Raw genomic sequence first — 24,523 nt, forward strand, 5'->3', positions numbered from 1 at the left:
ACAAAATATTACAGGATACTGCTGGAGCTCTTGATTTCCTACCAGAAATAGATAGTAAAATCCTGTTACTGAAGACTCCACATGATTGGGCTGCAAGGTCTCTGAAAAGTCTTGCTGAAACTGAGCTGAAATACCTTCTCCATGTAAACCAGCTGATAGGAAGCTGGAAAAAGCTAAGTTGAATGCAGCTCTATGGAAGAGAGATGTCATCAGTGGTAAGAAACAACAGAGGACAAAGCAAGCCTTAAGTTTGGTCAGCCAGGCTTCATAGAAGGGAATACGTGCCTAGCACTGAAAACTTAGTCAAAAACCTATGCTGGGGTAGGCCATGAGCCCTAGGAGTGTAACGTCTGCTGTTGTCTGGATAAAAGCATATATTATGCTCAGCACACTGCCCTGTTAGCACTTTTCTTAACATTCATACACATTTATTAATGCTACTTTCACTTTTGATTACAGGAGTTTCTCTTTTCAGATGATGGTGACCACTGGGAGGACTCAAAAAAATATCATATTGCTGAGAAGTGATGGAGGAGTGCTCAGCACTGAGACATCTTTATCACACCTTCCAAGGCTCAGGGTCTATTGCAGAAGATGTGGTGAAAGAATGTAAGAGCTGAAGAGAGGGTAGAGCTGCTTATAATGCAATTTTCCAGGCACAAAATGGCCTGGATATCCATGACTTCACAGTGCCTGATCCTACTTACACAATATCCTCAGAATAGGAGGAAAAAAATTTAAGAAATCAAAATAAAATACTAGTTTAGCAGAAGTGAGAATATGATGGAGGGTGGATTTGTAAAGGGGAAAGTGGGGTTGTGGTGGAAATTATCATGATTTCTTGTGTATAATTATGGAAGCTGTCTACACAAATGTTAAAAAGAGGGCTGGAGAAATGGCTTAGTGGTTAAGCTCTTGCCTGTGAAGCCTAAGGACCCCGGTATGAGGCTCGATTCCCCAGGACCCACGTTAGCCAGATGTGCAAGGGGGCGCAGGAGTCTAGAGTTTGTTTGCAGTGGCTGGAGGCCCTGGCTGCCCATTTTCTCTCTTTGCCTCTTTCTCTGTCACTTTCAAATAAACAAACAAAAAATAATTTTTAAAAAATGTTAAAAAGAGAAATAAAAATTTAAGTCAGGTTTGGAGAGATGGATCATGGGTTGGAGATGATTTTGTTTCCTGGTGCCCACATAATACTAGATGCCCAGGGTGGAGCATGCATCTGTAGTTTGTTCACAGGAGTAGGAGCACCTGGCCCACCAATACACCAATTCATTCTCTCTCTCTCTCTTAAACAATAAAAGATTTGTAAAGTATATTGTCAGAAGACAGGTAAGATCAGACTCCAAGAAAATCTCAGAACAAAGTGAGTTTATCTAGAGACAAACAATGATTGGAATGAGTGTTTGCTCTGGAGTCAGTCCTGTGGCAGCTCAGGGGCTGTTGAGATTCCCTTGAAATACTCAAAGTACAGGGGAAAAGGACAGTATTTCCCAAGGTGTATTATCTAAAGAGGACCACAGTGAAACCACAGCTCAAAGGGACTACCATGTGAAAATGATAAGTGGAAAATAAGTCTGTAATTTTCAATCTTGTTGCTTTTTGATGGTGGAGAGTAAACCTCAAATCCCTATCCAAGCTCTTAGGATGCATGTTTACTTTCATTAACCGACAATAGATTGAAGGTGATGAGGTTCTCTTCTCCTAGTGTACCCATATACTCAATGTCTCATGTAGTGGGAATTCAAAGACAAAGCATAAAAAGAACAAGTCACAACTATAGATGACAAGAATGTGCAATAATAATCCATGTGTGGTCTTGTAGGGAAATGAACAAAAACACTACCATATAGATATATTTAACATACTTGATTATAGTGAAGGTTTTAAAAATAATTAAATCTTAGCCAGTAGATATCAAGTAATAATGAAATAAATGTAAATATTATATTGAAATTCAAATTCTAAGTAAAATATTCTTTTAGACATGGAAAATAAATAGTGAACCAGTGTCAGGAATGAGAAAGTTACATTGAAAAACATGTAAAGACCAATAAATACTTTGTGAGAGACATAAATGACAGTTGAAAATATATAAAATATATCTAACAGAATTTTGAAAAAATAAGTACTCAACATTATTTGAAAAGAGGAATGAATTTCAATGATTATATTCATCCAATTAATATGAAATTCCAAATCAGAGATTATTAAAAAAAAAAAACAACAAGAAAAAGATTTCCATTGAGGGAACAATGAATGATTTTAGTGATACATGTTTTATTGAAAACTGAGGCTTTAAGACAATGGAACAATTAATTGTCTTCTGTTTTGAAACAGTATAACTATTAACCAAAAATCTTATCCAGGAACATTTTTAAACTAATGGAAACATTGAAAATAATTTTTTATAAAATAACGGTTTTTTAAAAGATCATTATTAAAGAAATTCTAAAACATGTAAACAAATTACTTAGGAGGAAATTGATATTAGAAAGGACTGTGATGTACTAACAGATGAAAGCAACCAAGAATTTTCAGGTAAGATGGTGGCATAGGAGCCATGCCAAACCAGCCCAGTGAGGGATTTAACCAAAACTATAGCAAAATACACTCTTCTTCTAAAAAGTGAAGGAGGATAGATGATTCTTAGACACAGCAGAGAAACATGAGAGACTAAGATCCACCAGAATGGAGGAAAGTGGCCAGATTCCCACTGAAGCACTTGAAACCCACTGATCTGCCTGATCCCCACAACTGCCTGCTACAACCCCACCAGGTATGCCAAGCAGAAGCAGCAGTAGAGGGCAAATAAGGGGATTTTCCAATCTCATCAGCCTCCCTGCAAAGTCAAGAAATCTGAAAGAAAGACAACTGAGATCAACTAAGGAGCTACTGAAAGGGGTACAGGCAGGATTGTATGAGCAACTCCAGTGTTTCTGCACTCTCCCATCCCCCAACCATCAGAACCATGAACCGCTGGCATTCAGTCCCCCATGACAGCTCATCCAGCACAGCTGATCAGAACTCCACCTCCACAGCACAACACAGAGGGACCAAAGTGGGAACTCAGCATTAGTGAGGTTGGAAGCCATCCTAAAATGTAGTGAGGCCAAAGGTTCATAGGTCTGCATTGGAAGAGCAAATCTCTTTATATATAAAGCAACAGACATCCTTAGATATTTTGGCTTTATAAGACTATATGCTTGTTTTAATCCTCACAGTCACATACCCTGTGCTTGTTTTTTTTTTTGTTTTTTTTTTTTTGCTTTTTCGAGGTAGGGTCTCACTCTGGTCCAGGCTGACCTGGAATTAACTCTGTAGTCTCAGGGTGGCCTTGTACTCAAGGCGATCCTCCTACCTCTGCCTCCCGAGTGCTGGGATTAAAGGCGTGCGCCACCACGCCCGGCACCTGTGCTTGTTTTTATTAAAGGTGTATATTGCTCAGTTGAAGTTGAGAATTTGCCAGTAAATTGTTCCACTGGAATACTTGCTTAGCAAGCAAATTCAAAACCTACAATTACTTCTGCTGTTGGATTGGGGTACAAGAGCTACATTTGGCACCTTAAACTCATATCCTGAAAGTATATAAAGGTGGACCACCACATCTACGCATACTGCAGATAAGTGGAAAATCCAAGGGTCAAATCAACTCAGGATGTAAAAGTCACTACATTATAATACAAGAAACACAAAGAATCAAAACAATACAATCCTACCCGAAATTATAAATACATCAGAAATGATCACCAGTGAGACTGTTTTAGATGATGTGTCTGACAAAGGTTTAAAAAATAATTTTATTATACTCAAAGAAGAAATGAATCAAAGCAGAAAATGAAGGAATTAAAGAAGAAAACAAACAACTGAAAGAGAACACAGGAGACCAGTTTAAGGAAACAAGGAGATCATTACAAGACATGAGTATGGAAGCAGAAATACTGAAGAAAAAACAGGCTGAAATTCTAGCTCTAAAGAACACAGTCAAATAAAACACTCTGTGGAAAGTCTCACCAGTAGAATGAATGAAGGAGAGAACAAAATACCTAAAGTAGAAAAATAGTTGATAGACCTAATACAGTTCAACAAAGACAAAGACAAGCTAATAAGAATGGGAATTTCAAGATATCTGGTACGCTATGAAAAGATCAAACATAAGAATTCATGGTATATATAGTAGAAGGAGAAGAATTTCAACAAAGTCACAGAAGAAAAATCCCCCCCAATTTGGAAAGAAGTGTCAATGCATATACAAGAAGCTTTTAGAAAATCAAACAGATAAAACCTGAAAGAACCTCTTCTTGCCATGCTATAATTAAACTACTAAACACACAAAGCAAAGAAAATATATTGAAAGAAGTTAGAAAAATAAAGCAAGTCACCTACAAACGCAAGCCCATCAAAATAACAGCTGATTACTCAAGACAAACTTTTAAAGCCAGAAGGGCTTGAAATGAAGTATTCCATGTTCTAAAAGATAACAACTGTCAACCAAGATTACTTTAACCTGCAAAGGTATCTATCCAAATTGATGGAGATATCAGGACATTCCACAAACAGAACAGGCTAAAGGAATTTATGACAACTACACCAGCTCTAAAGAAAATACTTGAAGGAATCCTTCATGCTGAAAAGAAAGCAAAACACACACAGGAGAAAATAGGAAAAATTAAACAGATATAATTAACAGTTAACAAAAGCAAATGAAGGGAAAATAGGAAGCACTACAAAATAAGAAGGATAGTGAGAATAAATACATACCTTTAAATTATAACTCTTAATATCAATGGCATCAATACCCCAACCAAAAGACACAGACTTGCAGACTGGATCAAAAGTCAGGATCCTGTAATTTGTCACCTTTAGGAAACTTATCATTCAATATAAGATAGACACTGTCTTAGTGTGAAAGATGGAAAATGGTATTTCAAGCAAATGGGCCCAGGAAACAAGCAAGGATTGCTATCCTAGTATCTGACAGGATAGACTTCAAACTAACATTAGTGAGGAAAGATAAGTAAGGTCATTTTATACTGATTAGAGGAACATTCCAGTAGGAAGACATTACAATCCTAAACATATATGTACCCATCATGGGGGCTCCCAATATCATCAACAAATACTATTAGACTTTACCCACCCTTACCTCCCTACCTACCTCCTAATCAAAGCTGCCCCCTCCACACTCATGTTACATGGACCAAAAGAATCCCAACATGATAAATTACCCTGACCAGGACCTTCTCCATCCGACCCCTAACTGACAATCACACAACAACTATGTGAGCTCCTGCCCAGCCTAGCCTCCACCACTGCACTGAATTCTATTGTCCAAGATGGCATTGCCCCAACAGCCTCCTGAGCTGCCAACCCTCCCTGAAAAAACAAGCAAAAAAAAAAAAAGGCAGATTAACTAAAACCTATGGTGAGTTGTGATTTTTTTTTTTTTTTTGTGAACAATGCCATACTTTGTTACCTGATATCATAAATATGATTACCAAGTTTATGTTCTAGGTGAACTTCAACTTACATAGATGATTACTAAAATCAAGAAAATTCTCTCTGAGATAGTGACTCATAATTTGCCAGGTATGTTAAAAAAGATTGTAATGTCCTGTTACTTAAAAGGAGGAGGCAACTGGCCAGAATTCTAGGCCAGCCTGCCTCAAGACAGAAACAAATTTTGCCTAAGTTACTCCTAATAAAAGCATTCCCAAGTGTGTTAGAGGTATTTGCCGGGTTCTGCCAGTGGGGGCAGGTAGTGCTGAGAGAAGGACAAGGCCTGCTGGTTCCTCCCAAGGGGTTAAGGAGGAAGATGAGTGTCGGAACGACTCAGAAACCTATTCTAGCCACCGGAGAAAAACTACACTGAGTTGGGAGTCTTTTTGAAGCAGGAACTCACTTTATTGTTATGAGCAATTGCCTATATACTGTTGGGGACAAAGGCAGGGATTTTAGGACTGTAAGGACCAATAGCAAACTGTCACTATTGATATGATAATTTCAACTCCTGCGCAGAAGTGGCAGGCAAGAAGCCATTAGGCACTTGCTGAGTCATAGCTGGCCAGAGACAGGTTGCCAAACTTTAGCTAGGCTCGTGAAGTTCACTAGGCTTCAAGCCTGGGCATTTCAGGGCCCAACAGGTATTGATAAAGATTATCCCCAAAATGATTGCAATGTTTTGCCTATGTTCATAGACTTACAACTTAAAACAGTGTATTTTATGGAGTTTATCAATAGGAGGTATCTCAAATCAATGGGTTATATAAAATCTATAGGTGTACATACTGGTATTACAAAGTAAATCTGCTTGTTAGGTAGAGATTTTTGATGACATAAAATGGTTTTAATCTAGACTACTTGTTTGTCAGCGAGTAATAGGATTAATCAATTTGGTGTAATTTCTCTTAATACTCTTATTAAAAAGATGGTTAAGTATGGGGTGAGATGAGTTGATTGAAGGAATTAGGAAAGAAGTTTTCAATGTTGGACATAGAATGCTCATTGAAAGTACTTTTTGAAGACTGGAGAGATGGCTTAGCAGTTAAGACATTTGCCTGCAAAGCCAAAGGATCCTGGTTCAATTCTCCAGGATGAACATAAGCCAGATGCACATGGGTGCATGCATCTGGAGTTTGTTTGCAGTGGCTAGAGGCCCTGGAACTCCCATTCTCTCTCTCTCTCTCTCCCCCCCCTCCCTCCCTCTTTCTCTCAAATGCATACATAAATAATTTTTTAAAGTGCTTTTTGAGTGGTACTTAGATCAGAATGCTAAAATATGTGGATGAAGGTGTGCTTATGTAGGAAACATATAGGAGATCTAAAAAAAGAATTCTTTTACTGCCTAAAATAAATTTCCTTTTATAAGGAAGAGAAAGCTAATTTCCAGGCTAAACCTGAACACCATGCCTAAAGTTAAATATTTTTGAACTGTTTACAGACTCTAAAGGATGCTCTAAAAATTTTATGTAGGGATATAGACTTAATCTAAATTAGGCTTACATTAGACATAGGTGATGTTCTATGCTAGATAGGTCACAAAATCATAAACACAGGTGTAATTGACATTCTTTGAAGGCTTAACTAGATTAGCCATAGACAAGATCTGATCACCTTGTGTATTACAAATGAGTAAAATAAATTTCCTATGTAAAAACAAACAACTTCAGAGTAAGACAAGGAATGTCAGGATGCTTAGCTCTATATCTGTTATTTCTTTTTACTCTTCCTTACAGTTATAAGCTATTTAAATTCAAGGCAAGCTGGACTCCGGAGAAAAGAATGTGTCCCCTTTATCTCAGACCCCATGCAAGTTTAAGCCATATGTCCCCCATACCCTATCCAGAGACAAGATGGCCAGTTGTCTCTTACAAGGAAAAGGGAATGACAAACAGCATATGATTCTGGTTCTCCTTATACTTCTTCTCTTTCAAACACTTAAAATCACATCTATTTGATGAAAGTTCTCAATAAATAAAGAGGTTAAATAGGTAAACTGAGTCAAGGTATTTGATCAGTTTACAAACTCCTTTCATAAAACAAGCATTAGGCTTACTGAACATTCATATCAAGGTAAAAACATATGATAAAAAAAATCAAGTCATGAAACTTGCTCAGGGAACGTCATTTCATTGGATAAAATCTAAAACATGTTTATCTGATGCCAAGGTTTTTATCAGAGAAGCTGAGTCTTATCTTAAGGCCTCACCCATTAACAGCTCACTGATACTAATTTGTGATGGTTTAAGGGTTAGAAAAACTTGATTTAAGACTCTTGTAAAATAAGTTAGGTTAATCAAGGTTTTAACTATTGGAGAAACTGAGTCTTAAGATAAAGGTTGGCATATAAGTTTTTAAGTTCCACAGATGAGGTACTCATACCGAAAGACATTGTGAAATTAAAGGTACCTTCTATTTTATTATAACTCTATTGAACAGTCATCAGTAGGCTAAATCCTTTAGGTTGAAGTGATTTAATTTCAGTCACTATCACCTTTAATCTCCTGTTAGGAAAAATATGTTGGGATAGCTTGCTTAAGCTTTATCAAATTTAAGTCATAACATAAAACATAAAATTGTTTTACGTTAATAAAAATTTCTATGGTACCTAAAAACAATGGCTATCAAGATAAAACTAAAATCATTGGTTTTCAAATGGTGTTGTTCCTTTCAAAACAGATTTCTCGGGCTGGAGAGATGGCTTAGTGGTTAAGCGCTTGTCTATGAAGCCTAAGGACCCAGGTTCGAGGCTCAGTTCCCCAGGTCCCACGTTAGCCAGATGCACAAGGGGGTGCACGCATCTGGAGTTCGTTTGCAGAGGCTGGAAGCCCTGGCATGCCCATCCTCTCTCTCTCTCCCTCTATCTGTCTTTCTCTCTGCGTCTGTCACTCTCAAATAAATAAATAAATAAAATTTATAATAAATAAATAAATAAATAAAACAGATTTCTCAAGTGTTATATCACAGCTTAGTAGTTTTGGCTCAACAAAGACAAGTTCCTGCTCTACTGTATTTAAAGTGACTGTCTCATTTCTGGCACCTCAAGTCCAGGGCTTATAACAAAATTAACTTTTAAGATATATTCCCTACTTTTGGGGACAGCCTCATGCTCAAACAATGGTCCTCATCTGAGAAAAATAATTTCAAGCTCTGTGGTTCTGTTTTCAAAGTTCCCTGGGTAATTAGTACCTACACAGGTATTTGAACTAATCAAAGAAACAAGACCTTAAGACATGTTGTCCCTATCTCTAATAGTTCTAATTCTATAATAAGGAATAACAACCATAGATGTCAAATCTAGAATATATATAAATGACTCTGACTAACAGTCTCTTAATTCAAAAGACTTCCTTATACTGGGAACAACAGTGAATCTCTTCTAACTTATGCCAGGACATCCTTAAGTAAGTTTTGAGCCCAAAAATATATTTGTACATCCTTTAATGGCACCCAGTGGCTCTATCATACCAACCATTAACCCTGGCTAGCCCCAGGATGAATTTAAAAAGGTAAACTCTGGAAGGCTATTATCAAGGTTATACGATGTGTATATGTTCCTGATAACTCTGCTAATATCGCATCTGTTTTACAAGCTATTTGGAAGCAGATTCAGACCATATCAAACACTACTCTGCCATTAGATGAGCAGTTCTGGAAAAAAATCTCAGCCATCCCATGCGTAGATGGTCCTGAGACAATCCAACTCCTTCTACCTGGGTTCCCTCAAATGCTTCCAAAGGCCCAGAAGTCTACAATAAAGATAGCCCTGAAGCTGACCAGTTTGCTGTTTCTCACTTCTCATTAACTCCTTACTGTTATTCTTTCTCCCAATGTTTCATTCCAAGACTATCTTCTTACACCCCATCAATATACTTCCAAGGTACTTTAGAGTAGTTCCTCTCTCTGGGAAAGACTATAACTGCCACAACTTCATGCCCATTTCAGCAGGAAATAGTTAAGGATCTGATTCATCGCTCCCTTGTACTCTAATGGCAGCTAGAGTGTCTTCTCATGAGAGGGAGAAATAAAGGGGGTTGAGTTTGGGTGACTGGAACCATGAAGGTAAAAAGGGCAGGAAAGTTTTTCTAATCTCTTGCCCAGTTCCAAAGAACCGTTTTTCCACAAACAGTCAGGATCCCTTCTTGAAGGGAGGTCAAAAGCTGGAGGAAACCCTCTCTGGCTTTATATTAAGGACAAAGACAAACCTAGAAAGAAAAATTCCCAACCCCCTCAAGGAGGCCAGAGGGGCCCAGACCTCCACCCACCTGCACTGCTGCCATCGTGTGCACTGCTGCCGTCATATGTGCCATGTCCCTGGCTCTGCAAAGGACAGGCCTCGCCCTCTTTGATGCCAGTCAAGGTATGTTCCTTTGCCCAGTTCCAAGCTGACCAGAGCTGAATGTTACCTCAATATTTCCATAATCAGAACCACTTATGACAAGACACCCAGTCTCCTATGGTGCAAAAACTACCCCATGCTTAAGTGTTTTTTCTCCCACTTGTTGTTCTCCAGTCTTGATTACTCAATAGGGATATCTCTATGAGGAATAAAAGGCAGCCTACCAGCTCTAGCAGTGCCAAGCAAGTGAGATGTTCATCCCTCTGCTTGTAGGCCTCAGCCTGATGCTGTCCCTGGGAGCCTCCAGTGCTGCAGGAGCCGCTCTTACCCAGACCAACCACCTCACAGGTGACTTCTGAAACAAGCTTGACCAGGCCATGTTATCTACAACCAATAGCCTTGAGTCTTTTCAGAGACAATTAAATTCTCTCATGGGTGTGGTTCTCCAAAATCACACAGCCTTAGACCTCATCACTGCTGAACATGGGGACACATGTGTGGTCTTGGGAGAAGAACATTGCTTTTTGAATTTTTTTTTTCAATGAATCAAATGTGGTTGAGAAAATGCTAAAAATCTAAAAAAAAAAAGCTCTGCAAAGAGCTACTTGACCACTACAAACCACCACATGACCCCACCATCTGGTTCTCTGACTCCTTAGTCACTTGGCTTCTCCCCTTCCTTGGCCCCCTCCTTGCTATAGGAACCCTGTTACTTGTTGCCTCATCAAATTTCTCAGACAAAACATAACTAACATTGTTAAAGTTGCTATCAATCAGGTTCTCATACAACATCTATCTCTGTCTGAACATGCAATAGGCTACAAAATGATGATACTGCTCTATTACAAAAAACAAAGCAGGAGTTGTCAGGCATGGTTGGGAGCCCTGGGCCACTAGAGGTTTAAGCAGATCTGAGATGTCAGACATGACAAGGAGCCCTAGACCCCAGAGGTGGCAACAAGCCTAGACCCCAATAATATTGAGTTGAGACCAGCAGACTCCCTCCTCATAGAGGTTGTATCAGGCCTAGATCTTGCCTCGAGACTGGCAGGAGTGAGGCTACTCCCTCTCCCCAGCCAAGGGCACCTGGACATCATGAAAAGACTTAGATTTCACTTAACCCAAAGCCTTGTGACCTCTTGCTGTTGGCCCCTGTATGTTAATAAGGTATCAGCCAGCAGCCTTCTCACATCCAATCCCTCTATGACCAGTACTTTATACATTTTCCCACCACTGCTTAGACCATGTGACCTTTTCCTGCTCACCAGTGAAGTCCCACACACCATTACAACAGATATCAAAGAAATTCAGAAAATCATAAGGACATACTTTAAGAACATATGTGCCTCTAAGTTTGAAAACCTGAAAAAATGGATGATTTTCTTGATTTATATAACCTGCCAAAATTAAATCAAGATGAAATAAATCATTTAAAAAGACCTGCAACAAGTATAGAGACCCAAACAGTTATAAAAAGTCTCCTAACTATAAAAAATTCCAGGCCCAGATGGATTCACTGGTGAATTTTACCAGCCATGGAAGAACTAACAACACTGTTTCTCAAACTTTTCCATAAATTAGAAAAGTAAGGAATTCTACTGAACTCCTTCTATGAAGCCAGCATCACCCTGATACCAAAACAAGACAAAGACAGAACAAAAAAAAAAAAAAAAAAAAAAGAAGGAAAATTACAGACCAATCTCCCTCATAGATGAAAAAATTCTGAACAAAATATTGGCAAACAGAATGCAAAAATATATTAGAAGGATTATTCACCTGACCAAGTTGCCTTTATGCCAGGGATGCAGATATGGCTCAACATATGCAAATCAATAAATGTAATACAGCAAATAAATGGACTTAAGGGCAAAAATCACATGATCATCTCAATAGATTCAGAAAAGGCATTCAGCAAAATTCAGCATCCCTTCATGGTAAAAGTATTATAGAAACTTGGAATAGAGGGAACATATCTCAACAAAATAGAAGCTATTTATCAGAAACTTACAGCCAACATGATACTAAAAAGGAAAAACTTGAAGCTTTTCCACTAAATTCAGGAACAATTCAAGGGTGTTCACCATCCCTAATTTTATTTAATATAGTATTGGATGTCTTAGCTATAGCAATAAGACAAGAGACTCATAAAAGGGATACAAATTGGAAATGAAAAGAACAAATTGTCATTATTTGCAGATGATATGATTTTACACATAAAAGACCCTAAAGACTCTACCAGAAAACTGTTAGCACTGACACTTTCAGAAATGTAGCAGGATATAAAATAAACACACAGAAGTCAGTAGTTTTCCAATAGATTAACAACAATCAGACAGAGGATGAAATCAGGGAATCTCCCATTCACAATAAGTTCAAATAATAATAATAATAATAATAATAATAATAATAAATATACCTTCAAATAAACTTAGCTAAAGAAGTGAAGGATATCTACAATGAGAACTTTAAAGCACTCAAGCAAGAAATTGTAGAATACATTAGGAAATGGAAAGACATCCCATGTTCCTGGATTGGAAGAATTAATATTGTGAAAATGTCAATCTTACCAAAAGCAATCTACATGTTTAATGCAATCCTCATTAAAATCCAACGGCATTTTTCACAGAAATAGGAAAAAGAGTTCTGAAGCACATAAGCATATTGAAGCATTAAAATCCTTGAATAGCCAAAAAAAAATTGAGCACCAAAAATAAGTCTGGTGCTATCACCATATCTGATTTTGAGCTATATTACAAAGTCATAGTAACAAAAACACCATGGTATTGGTAAAAAGACAGACATGTGTATCAATGGAGCAGAATAATGCAACCAGATGTCAATCCAGGCAATCTGATTTTTGACAAAAATGCCAAAAATATTCATTGGAGAAAATCCTCTTCAACAAGTGATGCTGGGAAAATTGGAAAATAGATCCTTGTCTTTCTCCATGCACAAGAATCAAATCCAAGTGCATCAGGGACCTTAATATCAGACCTGAACCTCTGAAATTGTTAGAGGGAAAGGTAGGGGCAACCCTTTTACATATTGACATAGGCAAAAACTTTCTGAATATACCCCAGTTGTTCAACAAATAAAACCAATAATCAACCACTGGGATCTCATTAAAATACAAAGCTTTTATACAGCAAAGGACACTAAATAGAGCAGAGAGACAGCATACAAAATGGGAGAAAGTCTTTGCCAGCTACACATCTGACATAGGATTAATATCCAAAATATACAAACAACTCAAAAAAACAGTACAATAATAAATCGAACAACCAAATAAAAAATGGTCTATAGACCTAAATAGAGGGTTCTCATAGGAAGAAATATAGATGGTATATAAACATATAAAAAAGTCTTCTACATCAGTAGCCATCAGGGAAATGCAAATTAAAACTACTTTGAGATTCTGTCTCAGTCCAGTCAGAATGGCTGCCATCAAGAAAACAAATGGGGACTAGAGAGGTGGCTTAGTTATTAAGTGCAAAGTCAAAGGACCTCTGTTCAATTCCTCAGGACCCATGTAAACCAGATGCACAAGATGGAGCATGCACCTGGAGTTCATTTGCAGTGGCTGGAAGTCCTGATGCTCGCTCTCTCTCTCTCTTTCTCTCTCTCTCTCTCTTTCTCTGTCTCAAATAAGTACATTAAAATATAAAAAATTATTTAAAAAAAAGAAAAAAAATACAAACGGATTGACTTCCAGTCAATATGGTATCCCCCCAGTCTTGCCACATATCACAGAGAAGAAAAGGCAAGATGCTTAGGTGTGTGTGTGGGGGGAGGTGTTTAATGGTTTGCTGATTCTAGTAGGCTTCTGGCAGGAGGGTACAGAGGAGCAAAATAGGCAATCCACTGATGCCCACACTCTTGAATAGCCCACCAGTCTTCCAATCCTGTCAAGCAGACGTCCTAGCCTCAGTTCCAGTAGGAATTCCCTCCTTTACTAATTGCAAGCCAAGTTGACCCAATCTAGCAGGCTAAGTCCTTTGCCTTAGACTTTCCCACCATGGGGCAGACCTCCAAGGGCTTAATCACAGACCCAGTTGCCGTTCCCACCCAACCTGGCTAACACTCATGCACAATCGCTGTTTCTGCCCAGCCTTACAGACCCATGCTTGGTCAATCATCATTCCTGACCAACTTGTGGACCTCTGCGCAGGTGATAGCAGTTTCTGCCCAGCCTTGTATACCCACATACATGATTGCCACCTCCCCCATCCTTTTAGTGCCCCATGTGTGCTATCATCATCCTCCTCACCACTGCCCTCTGGCACCCTTTAGCAGGGACCCAGGATAGCCTTTCTGAACACCATAGGCACTCTCTATCCTATTCACCACTATCCCCCCACCCACACCCCTGGTCAGCAGGCTGGCATATCACAGCCTGGGCTTTCAGAAACATTGCGATGGGCAAACCACAGCAAAAAAGTAGTAGCATGAATAATCAGTTGCAAATAAATCCAGCTAGATTTCCCAGTCCCACAGTGGATCTCTCTAATCAAAACATAGAAGGGACAATAGGATAAGAAAACCAAAATGAAGAAACAAACTATGCAACCCTGGACAAGCAAATAGCATAACTTTGAGAAACTTGACAAAGGACCAATAATTGTATGAATGGGTTGATGACTAGATTAGACTATTAGCAAAGAACCAGGAAGGGTTCCTAAGAGAGTTGAGTGATCTGCAGGAGACTGAAAAATAGAAGACCTCAATAGCAAGCTGGATAAGCTCAATGAAATCATAAAAAAATACAAGGATGAACTTCAAGAAGCATTAAGAAAATCAGAAAATGATGTGAAAAGGGAACTCAACAGAGCACTGGAAACTATATATCAAAAAAGCAGTAGAGGGCTTGAGAGATGGCTTAGCAGTTAAGTGCTTGCCTGTGAAGCCTAAGGACCCCAGTTTGAGGCTACATTCTTCAGGACCCATGTTAGCAAGATGGACAAGGGGAAACAAGCATCTGAAGTTCATTTGCAGTGGCTGGAAGCCCCAGTGTGCCCATTCTCATTCTCTCTCTATCTCTCTCTCTGCCTCTTTCTCTATCTGTCACTCTCAAATAAATAAATAATAATAAAGAAAAAGTCATTTTAAAAAACCAATTGAAAATATGAACCAAATTGAATAAGCTCAAAACTCTACAGAAGCTCTCAAGAACAGGGTCAGCTATTTGGAGGATAGAAATGCAGAACTGGAAGACAAAACAGAAGAAACAGTTCATGAGTCCAAAAGTTTCAACAAGTTCAAAAATTTCTGTTAACAGAACACGTGGGAATGGTCATATACCCCTGAGCATCCCAACATTCAGATCATGGGAATACCAGAAGGGGAAGAAATACTGACCAAAGGCATGGAAAAATTATTCAACAAAATCATCAAAGAAAACTTACCCACTTTCACAAAAGAAAGACCCATCAAGTTACAAGAAATCCAAACAGACCAGACCAAAGCAGAAATTCTCCAAGATATAAGGGCCTGGAGCACTGCAAACTCTAAAAATTTTTGGCTTCCAACCCAAGCTACTCTACCCAGAAAAAGAATTCCTCATAAGATATGGTGATAGAAAAACTTTCCATGATAAAATTCAGATTTACATCTATAGGAACACAAAACCCAACCTACAGAGAGGACTTCAGGGGATGCTCTCCACAGAAGATCCAAATAATCAACCTCAAGTGCCTATGAGAAGCAGATCAAAATAACCAAATGTCAAGAATGTACAAAAAGTACAAAGACCAAGAAAACACCAAATCACATAAACCACCACAATATGGCAGATATTAAATCAAACTTCACAATTATTACCCTAAGTATTAATGGTCTTAATTCACCCATCAAGAGACATAAGCTAACAGGGTAGCTTATTGTCAAGAAACCCACCTCACCAGTAAAGACAGATACCTTTTCAGGGATAAAGGGTAGAAAATGATATTCTAAGAAAATGGAAACAACACATCAAAAGCATTACCCACCTGAATCAAGTAGGCTTCATCCCAGAGATGCAGGGGCAGGACAACATAGGCAAGTCTGTCAATGTAGTACACCACATAAATAAGCTTGAACAAAAAACCCACATGATCATCATGATAGATGCAGAAAAGGGCTTTGAAAAAATACAACATCATTCCATGATAGAAACATTAGAGAGAATAGGCAGCAATGTTCTATATTTCAAAATAACTAAGGCTATATATAAAGCTTCTAAGGCCCCAATAATACTTAATGGGGAGACACAGAAGGATTATCCATTGAGATCAGGAACAATACAGGGGTGTCCATTCTCACCTCTGATCTCCAACATAATACTGGAAGTACTAGCTCAAGCAATAAGGCAGGAGAAAGAAATAAAATGGATACAAATTGGGAAGGAAAAAGTTAAGTTAGCCCTATTTGCAGATGTCAGGATGCTATACATAAGTGACTCGGGAACCAACATTTCAACACCCTTAAAAGTTATTAATTCCTTCAGTAACTAGCAGCACAAAAAATCAATGCACAAAAATCAGTAGCCTTTTATATGCAAAAGACAAAGATACAGAGAAAGAAATGTGACATTGTCCCATTTTCAATAACATCAAATAAAATAAAATACTTCAGAATAACATTATCTACACTGGTGAATAACCTTTATAATGAAAACATAACAACACTCAAGAGAGAAATTGAGGAGGACTTGAGAAAATAGAAACTCCTCCCATGCTCCTGGACAGCAGAATTAACATTGTGAAAATAGCAATCTTACCAAAAGCAGTGTATAGATTTAATGCAATACCAATGAAAATCCCAATATCTTTCTTCAAAGAAATAGAAAAAAATCTCTAAATTCACATGGAATAGCACAAAGACTCTGACATTCAAGTATATCCTCATCAAAAGAAATACCTCTGGAGGTATGACCATACCTGATCTAAAGCTATACTACGAAGCAATAGTAATAAAAAACAACATAGTACTGGCATATAAAAAGGAACATAAACCAATGGAACAGAATTGAGGACTTGGACTTTGGGTCAAGTAACTACAGCTACTTGATATTTAACAAAGGCCTTAACAATGTAGACTGGAAAATAGACAGCAGCTGGATGATTATATGCACAAAAATAAAACTCAATCCACACATCTCACCATGCACAAAATCAACTCATATTGAGTTCTTTGATCCATTTAAAGACCAGAAACTTTAATAGTACTGGGAGAAACTAAAGAAGGTACTTTATATGATATAGGAGTGGGAAAAGACTTCCTAAACAAAACCCCAATAGCTCAGGAAATTAAACAATCACTCAACCATTGGGATCCTAGGAAGCTGAAAAGCTTCTTCACAGATAAGCAAACAATAAGCACAGCCAACAGATTACTCACAGAATTTGGGAAAAAATTTTTTTTTGCCAGATACACATTAGACAGAGGCCTAACTTCTAGAAACTAATGCAGTAATCTAAACAATAAAAAGTCAAACATGCCACTCACAAAATGGGGCAGAGAACTGCACAGGGAGTTCCCAGAGGAAGAAATACAAAAGGCAAACACACACTTAAGGAAATGCTCAACATCCTTAATCATCAGGGAGGTAATGGTGGGACAAAAACCTGGACCCAGATGGAAATGGTACCATAAAATCCTACTTCCTGAAAAACATACTAAAAATCTGAACCTTCATCAGGTGCTTAGAGATAATACATGATTCACAGGGGCCTGGAGAGGGTATGATAAAAGCTCCTCAATATTCTCTTTCTTTCTTTCTCTCTCTCTCTCCTTTCTATCTTTCTGTTTTTTATTACCTATTTTTTCATTCTTCTTCCTTGACACTGACCTATAACTCCCAGTTCCAGCATGTGGGTAACATCCACAATGAGCTGTTGATCAAAGAGACCTACAAGGTTTCCCAAATAAAGACAGAATCCTGTCACAGTACTTGATGGCCTACCAAAGGTTAATGGTAAGACCCTACTGTTGAAGACACCATTGGCTGTTGGGACAGAGCATAGAGTGACCTGGCTGGAAACTGAAAGAGAGTCAATCCCCAGACAGTTAGCTTGTCTAGTGCCAGAGGTGTTACATGATCAACTGGGTGAAAATGACTAATACCTGTCTAAGCAACACATGGTCTAAGCTACTCAGCAGCAATGAACCTGACATGTTGCTCACACAAGTGCAATAGTGGCACACAGCCATGGTGGGTTACCAAATGCTCTTAATTTTGCTAATGGATCCACTCAGTGGAATGGAACCCATACCTAGAATGGGGAGACGAGTCAGAAACATATCCAAAAATGAGCCCATTCTCATTCTCCCATATCAAGCTCCCACCAATAATGGGATACATAAGGGTCTGCATCAGTTTTCTCTAAAATAATGTCTATACATGTATCTTGCACTGACCTCACTCTCAGTTGGAAAATTTGCTTCTCTTTTTCAGATGTACATAGAACCTGAGGAGAGAAGCAGCTCATCTCACCCCACCAGGGCACCAGCTGAAATCATAGAGTTAGTGAGATAATGAGCAAGGTATGCTTTCTCAGTAAAGCTGGTATCAGCACACGGGTGAAGGAGATAGACACAGACAACATTCAACTCTTACCAAATCAGATATCCAGAGACCCAGAGACTCCCTAGACTTTGTCCCTGAAATAGACCTAAGAAAACCCGGCTTATTCTCAGTGAACTTACCCAATCACAGAAAGGTAACTGCCACATGGTCTCATTCATCTAGAGCTCCTAACCTGAATCTAACCAAGTTGCCAACATATCTACCAAGCATCTCAAGGAATGGACAATAGGGAGGTAGGTAGGGAGGGGAGGTTAAGGGAGGAAGGGGAAGACACAAAACTGGACCCCACAGGCAATGGTACCATAAAACTCTAAAGTCTAAAAGAGAGACCAAATGGTTGAACCTTTAGAGGGAATATAAGATTCACAAGGCCCTGGAGAGGGTACAATGAAAACTTTCCCTTATTTTCTCCTATTTCTGTTTCTCTCTCTCTTTCTTCTTTCCATCTTCTCTCTCATCTCTCTATTTCTTTTATGTAACTTATCCTGTTCCTCCTTCTCTTCTTGGGTGCTGACCTGTAACTACTGGTACCAGCAGGTGGTTATCATCCACAGTGAGCTTTTGATCAAAGAGAACTACAAGGTATCCCAAAAGAAGACAGATTTATGTCAGAGCACTTGAAGACCAATAGTCACTTAGTGGTAAGACCTTGCTACTGAAGACACCATACACTGTTGGTATGTATCATGGAGGGACATGTCTGGAAGCTAGAAGAGAGTCAGTCACCAGAGAGTGCATCTAGGGCTGGAAGGTGCTACATGAGTGACTGGGGATAATAACCAATATCTGTTCAAGAAATGCATGGTCTAACCAACTTATCAGCAAACAACCTGATGTGATGCTCATACAAGTGCAATAGTGGCACAGAGGCATGGTGTGAATCCAACTGCTCTTGGTTTGGTTAACGAATCTGCTCGGTGGAACAGAAAGCATAGCTGGAGCTGGAAAACAAGTCAGAACTATATCCAAAACTGAGGCTGATCTCCATTAAACTCTCTCTATAAAACAATGGTTATCACATTTACTCAGTGCTAACTTTACTCTCCATTGGAAAATCTGCTTCTCTTTTTCAGATGCATGCAGACCAAAGGAGAGGACCACATCATCATACCACAAAAGAGACCTAGCTGAAACTAAGAATAACTGGGGAAAATGCAAAATGCTGTTTTCTTGGTGAACCAGGAACCAGCACAATGGTGAAGGAGATAGACACAGAGAACAATCAACCCCTACCAAACCAGATATTCAGAGGTGGCCAAGATCTCAACATGGAAGCAGACCTAATATGAACCCAAGATAGCTAAGGGGATTTGAGTAAGAGAGGGCAGAAAGAATGTCAGTGTCACACATTGGGTCATGACATGCAGAGACATTTCCTCCTACCCAAAACTAAAGGCCAACCCCACAATGCATGACCCATATACCCCAAAAATGAAGGTCCCTCTGGAGGGGTGAGGACAGGGAAGAGGCTAAAATTGGTACCAACTTGACTCTATGCACTGACTACATAAATAAGAAAAGGTTACAAAATGAACACAACATGGTTCAGAGATATTTATGGAAGAGGGGGCAGAAAGATTATTCAAGTAACAAGTTGGATCATTATGCACAGAGACATTGCTTCTCCCCCATAACTGATGGCCACCCCCACAGTGCAACACCCACAAACTTTATGGAGGGATGCCAGGGAGAAGGCTAACAATGGTACCCATCCTGGCTATATACACAATATATATATATATATATATATATATATCTAACAAAATAAAGAAAGAAAGGAAACAATTGACAATAAATGTTGGCTAGGATGTGTAAAAAGGCAAACCCTTCTATACTGTTGGTATGAATGTAATCATGTGCAACTATAGTGGAAAACAGTGTGGAAGTTCTTGAGACAGCTAAAAATAGATTTACCATATGATCTAGCTATAGCACTCCTAGGCATATATCCCAATGATTCTTCTTACTACCTCAGAGATACTTACACAGCCATGTTAATTGCTGCTCTATTCACAATAGCTTAGGAAATGAAATCAGCCTAGATGTTCCTCCACAGATGAATGGATAATAATGATATGGTACATTTACACAATGGAGTTCTATTCAGTGGTAAAGAAAAATGAAATTTTCAGGGAAATGGAAGAATCTGGAAAGGATTATACTAAGTGAGGTAACCCAGCCTCACAAAACCAAACATCATTTGTTCCCTCTCATATGTGGGTATCCTAGCTACAAATGTATAGATTTGAGTGTGAGCTGGAACCAAAAACCAGTAGCAGAGGCTAGTAAGCTACAAAAGGTATAAGGGAGGGAGGAGTGATAAAGACTTTAGGGGATGTTATTGTATATATGCAAGTAGAAAAACAGTTTACAGTGAGGACAAAAGCTTAAGCAAGACCAGTGAAAGTGATTATGTAAAAGAAGGGTGGGGGGAGAGGGTCAATCAAAATTCAAGTTAGTCTGACTTTTGTGAATAATGGGACATCCAGAAGCAATAGATTGTTACTAGAGAATTTCCGGTGCCAGGGATGGGATACCTTCCAGTGAGTTGTTGGCCAGGGAGGTCCCTGATGCCCCCAAAACATTATAGGCCATTGCTAAGGTCCTTGGTTTCCCTTGAAAAATAGCTGATAAGACCCTATTGCTAAAGACTTCACATGCTTGAGGAGCAAAGTCCCTGAGAAATCAAGCTGGTGCTGAGCAGAAAACTTTCTGGAGTTGTCATTGGCAGTGGCTGGAGGCCGTGGTATGCCTATTCTCTCTCTCTCTCTCTTTTTCTCTCTCCCTCTTTCTCTGTCTGTTGCTCTCAAATAAATAAATAAAAATGAAAAACTGCAACCAAAAAAATTAGACAACAAAAATTAACTAAATAGAAACCAACAGGAATGATACTGCTTTCACTTCTGATATCTACAGAGTAATATGCAGTAATATGGAATTCAACATATATATATATATATATATATATATATATATATATATTCATACATACATACACACACATATATGTATCTGAAGAGTGACATACTAAGTTAATCTCATGTGCTTTGGCAATTTGGAAGAAACAAGAGGTTTTCATTATTATTCACCAACTTGTCCATTAAATATAATCTGAGAATATAAGCACAAATAAAACTTAAATTATCTATCTATCATCTATCTATATATGTGTAAAGTTGTAGGGAGAAATAGAATGAGAAAATGGGCCAATCCATGAAATGACTAATCTACTCCAGTGATAGGGGTTGTTGCCCACATGTGCTAAGATGTGGTGAGAATTAAGGAATGACTGGGAAGTTCCTAGAGTATGCCTTTTGTCTTGGTGGTGATTTCTCTGAGGCATGTACATTTTGGCAAAATTCTGAATTGTACAATTTACTTTAGGAAACTTTACTGTTCTTATGATACATTTTGGTGTAACTTTTTAAAAAACCAATTACAAATCCTGAGACTTTCTGTCTTTGTTATTTCTCTGCTCAGGATAACAAAAAGAATCGTCCATTCCCTCTTCCCCTCATGTCTCTTTCATAAAAAAGATGGTGGCAGTAAGCCTCTGGCTAACTCTTCAGGGAATGTGGAAGCTCGACCAACATCAACAGAAAGAATAAAATCCATTATCAGTGCAACCATGGTGGTGCATGCCTTTAATCCCAATCCCTGCATTTGGAAGGCAGAGTTAGGAGGATAGCCATGAGTTCAAGGCCACTCTGAGACTACATAACAATTTCCAGATCAGCTTGTGCTAGAGTAAAAACCCTACCTCAAAAACAAACAAACAAACAAAAAAAAATCAGCTTCCTACCACAGCTTAGGTATAGACTAATTAAACCTCACTTTTTGTATATAGTACTTTCATCTCCCCAAGGTAACTATAAGAGTTTAGTTCCTAACTTACTTAACACTGGCATCTTCTAGCTTGTGAAGATATCTTAACAAAGGCAGAACTAAATCTCTACATGCTTGGCCCACATGTAGCAACATCCAAAAGACTGCTGTATTTTCACCTCTCTGCTATTTTGACCACAATTCTTTTAGCTTTCCCAGGTGTCAGACCCCAGTAGACATAACACTTCACTTAGGAAGTGCACTTCAGAGCCGGGTGTGGTGGCGCACGCCTTTAATCCCAGCACTCGGGAGGCAGAGGTGGGAGGATTGTGAGTTCGAGGCCACCCTGAGACTCCATAGTGAATTCCAGGTCAGCCTGGGCTACAGTGAGAACCTACCTCGAAAAACCAAAAAAAAAAAAAAAAAAGTACACTTCAAACTCTCTAAGAACAAAACTGGTAATCACTACAATTGATGTGAAGTTATTATCTTATGAAGTTCAGTTCTGACACACTTTGAAGTGTTTAGACTCTTGCATTCAAACATAAAATATCTCTGTGTCCTTTTACCTCTGCTTCTGTCTCTTTCTTTACTCTGTCTCTCTCATTCTTTTTTTTTTTTTTTTTGTAATGGAATATGCAAGTAGAAAAACAGTTTACAGTGAGGACAAAAGCTTAAGCAAGACCAGTGAAAGTGATTATGTAAAAGAAGGGTGGGGGGAGAGGGTCAATCAAAATTCAAGTTAGTCTGACTTTTGTGAATAATGGGACATCCAGAAGCAATAGATTGTTACTAGAGAATTTCCGGTGCCAGGGATGGGATACCTTCCAGTGAGTTGTTGGCCAGGGAGGTCCCTGATGCCCCCAAAACATTATAGGCCATTGCCAAGGTCCTTGGTTTCCCTTGAAAAATAGATGATAGATGAAAAATAGATGTCTCTCTCATTCTATCTCTGTTTCTCTTCCTCCTCTCCCTTACCTATTCCTCTCAGCTCTTCATGGAAATTATAGACTCCTTGAATTGGTTCTACCACATATAATTTTGTCATTTCTGAGTGAAGTACCCTGTCACATACTCACATTTTAGCTACCTTGTTGTTACGTAAATTGATATAGAAGCAGATGGATTGATAAGGATGAAACTTAGTCACTTTGTTAACCAGTAAATCAAGGATACATTTGAAAGGAAGAAGTAATAGTGCTTAGTAGGTGGGGAGATTTCACACAGAAAACACAAGGCATATTTTTAGAAAAGAAAATAACTATAATAGCTGAACTATGACTGGAGAAATTTGTTTTTAACTAATGAAAAATGTAAAAGGGATGAGATCCTGAAGTGTTTATTTTAATGCTATATATTAGACTATGTCATATAAATAACAAAGTTTTATAAATAGTGGTCAGTAATGCTTGCTATATGGCTATCATTTTATAAATACTAAAATATATGAGAACTATGTGAAGATAAATACTGAAATGTTTAAAGCATTATAATATATCACATGTGTATTTTAAAAATGTAAGTATGATAGCAATTGTTAAAAGTAAATTGAAAACTATTAGAAATGTCAGTTAGAAAATTATTTTTATAGATTTTATGAAATGGAGGGAGCAATTACTTAGTGCAGAGACCCAAATTAAGTAAAAGATATAATGATAATATGCCAAGAAATTTGGGGCACAGGTATATCATATTTTGTGTGGAATTTGCTGGAGGAGAAGCCCACAAACCTGGCCAGGTTTCTTTATTTTGTGAAAGAACAATGGCATGGAAACACAAAAACTGTGAATTAAAGAAGTGGTATCTCATTTCAAATTATAAAGTTAGTTTCAGCAAAAAGCCTCATGTTTTCTTTGGACCCATGCAAAATTATAAATGGTAGAAGCATACACAATTAGTTTATCAGACTTGACAAAAATCCTCCAAATGAGGCAATGTAGCCACTCCCTTCTCTTAACAATAAATAAATGCTTATGGAGTGTCTCTGGTTCTGGAAGCATGGCTTAGAATACTTTTTTGCTTTATAAGATTACACATGGGAGGATGCTCTGAAGGCACACAGTGCACAGAGCAGACAGGCAAATGAATAGGTTGCATCAAAGGCTTACAATAATTGACATACAGGTAAGGATGACATCTGTTCAGCAAGAGTAGCAGCAACTCCAAAAGCTTTGCAGTTTCCATGCCACGATAAAGATGATTAGACACAAAAGGCTGACTCTTCACCCAGGTCTTCCAGAAAGCAATCGTTGCTGCTTCTGATTTGTGTGCATTTCTTACTACCTCACACTATAGATATG

Source organism: Jaculus jaculus, chromosome 3, assembly GCF_020740685.1.
Source record: "Jaculus jaculus isolate mJacJac1 chromosome 3, mJacJac1.mat.Y.cur, whole genome shotgun sequence".
Classification (NCBI taxonomy): domain Eukaryota; kingdom Metazoa; phylum Chordata; class Mammalia; order Rodentia; family Dipodidae; genus Jaculus; species Jaculus jaculus.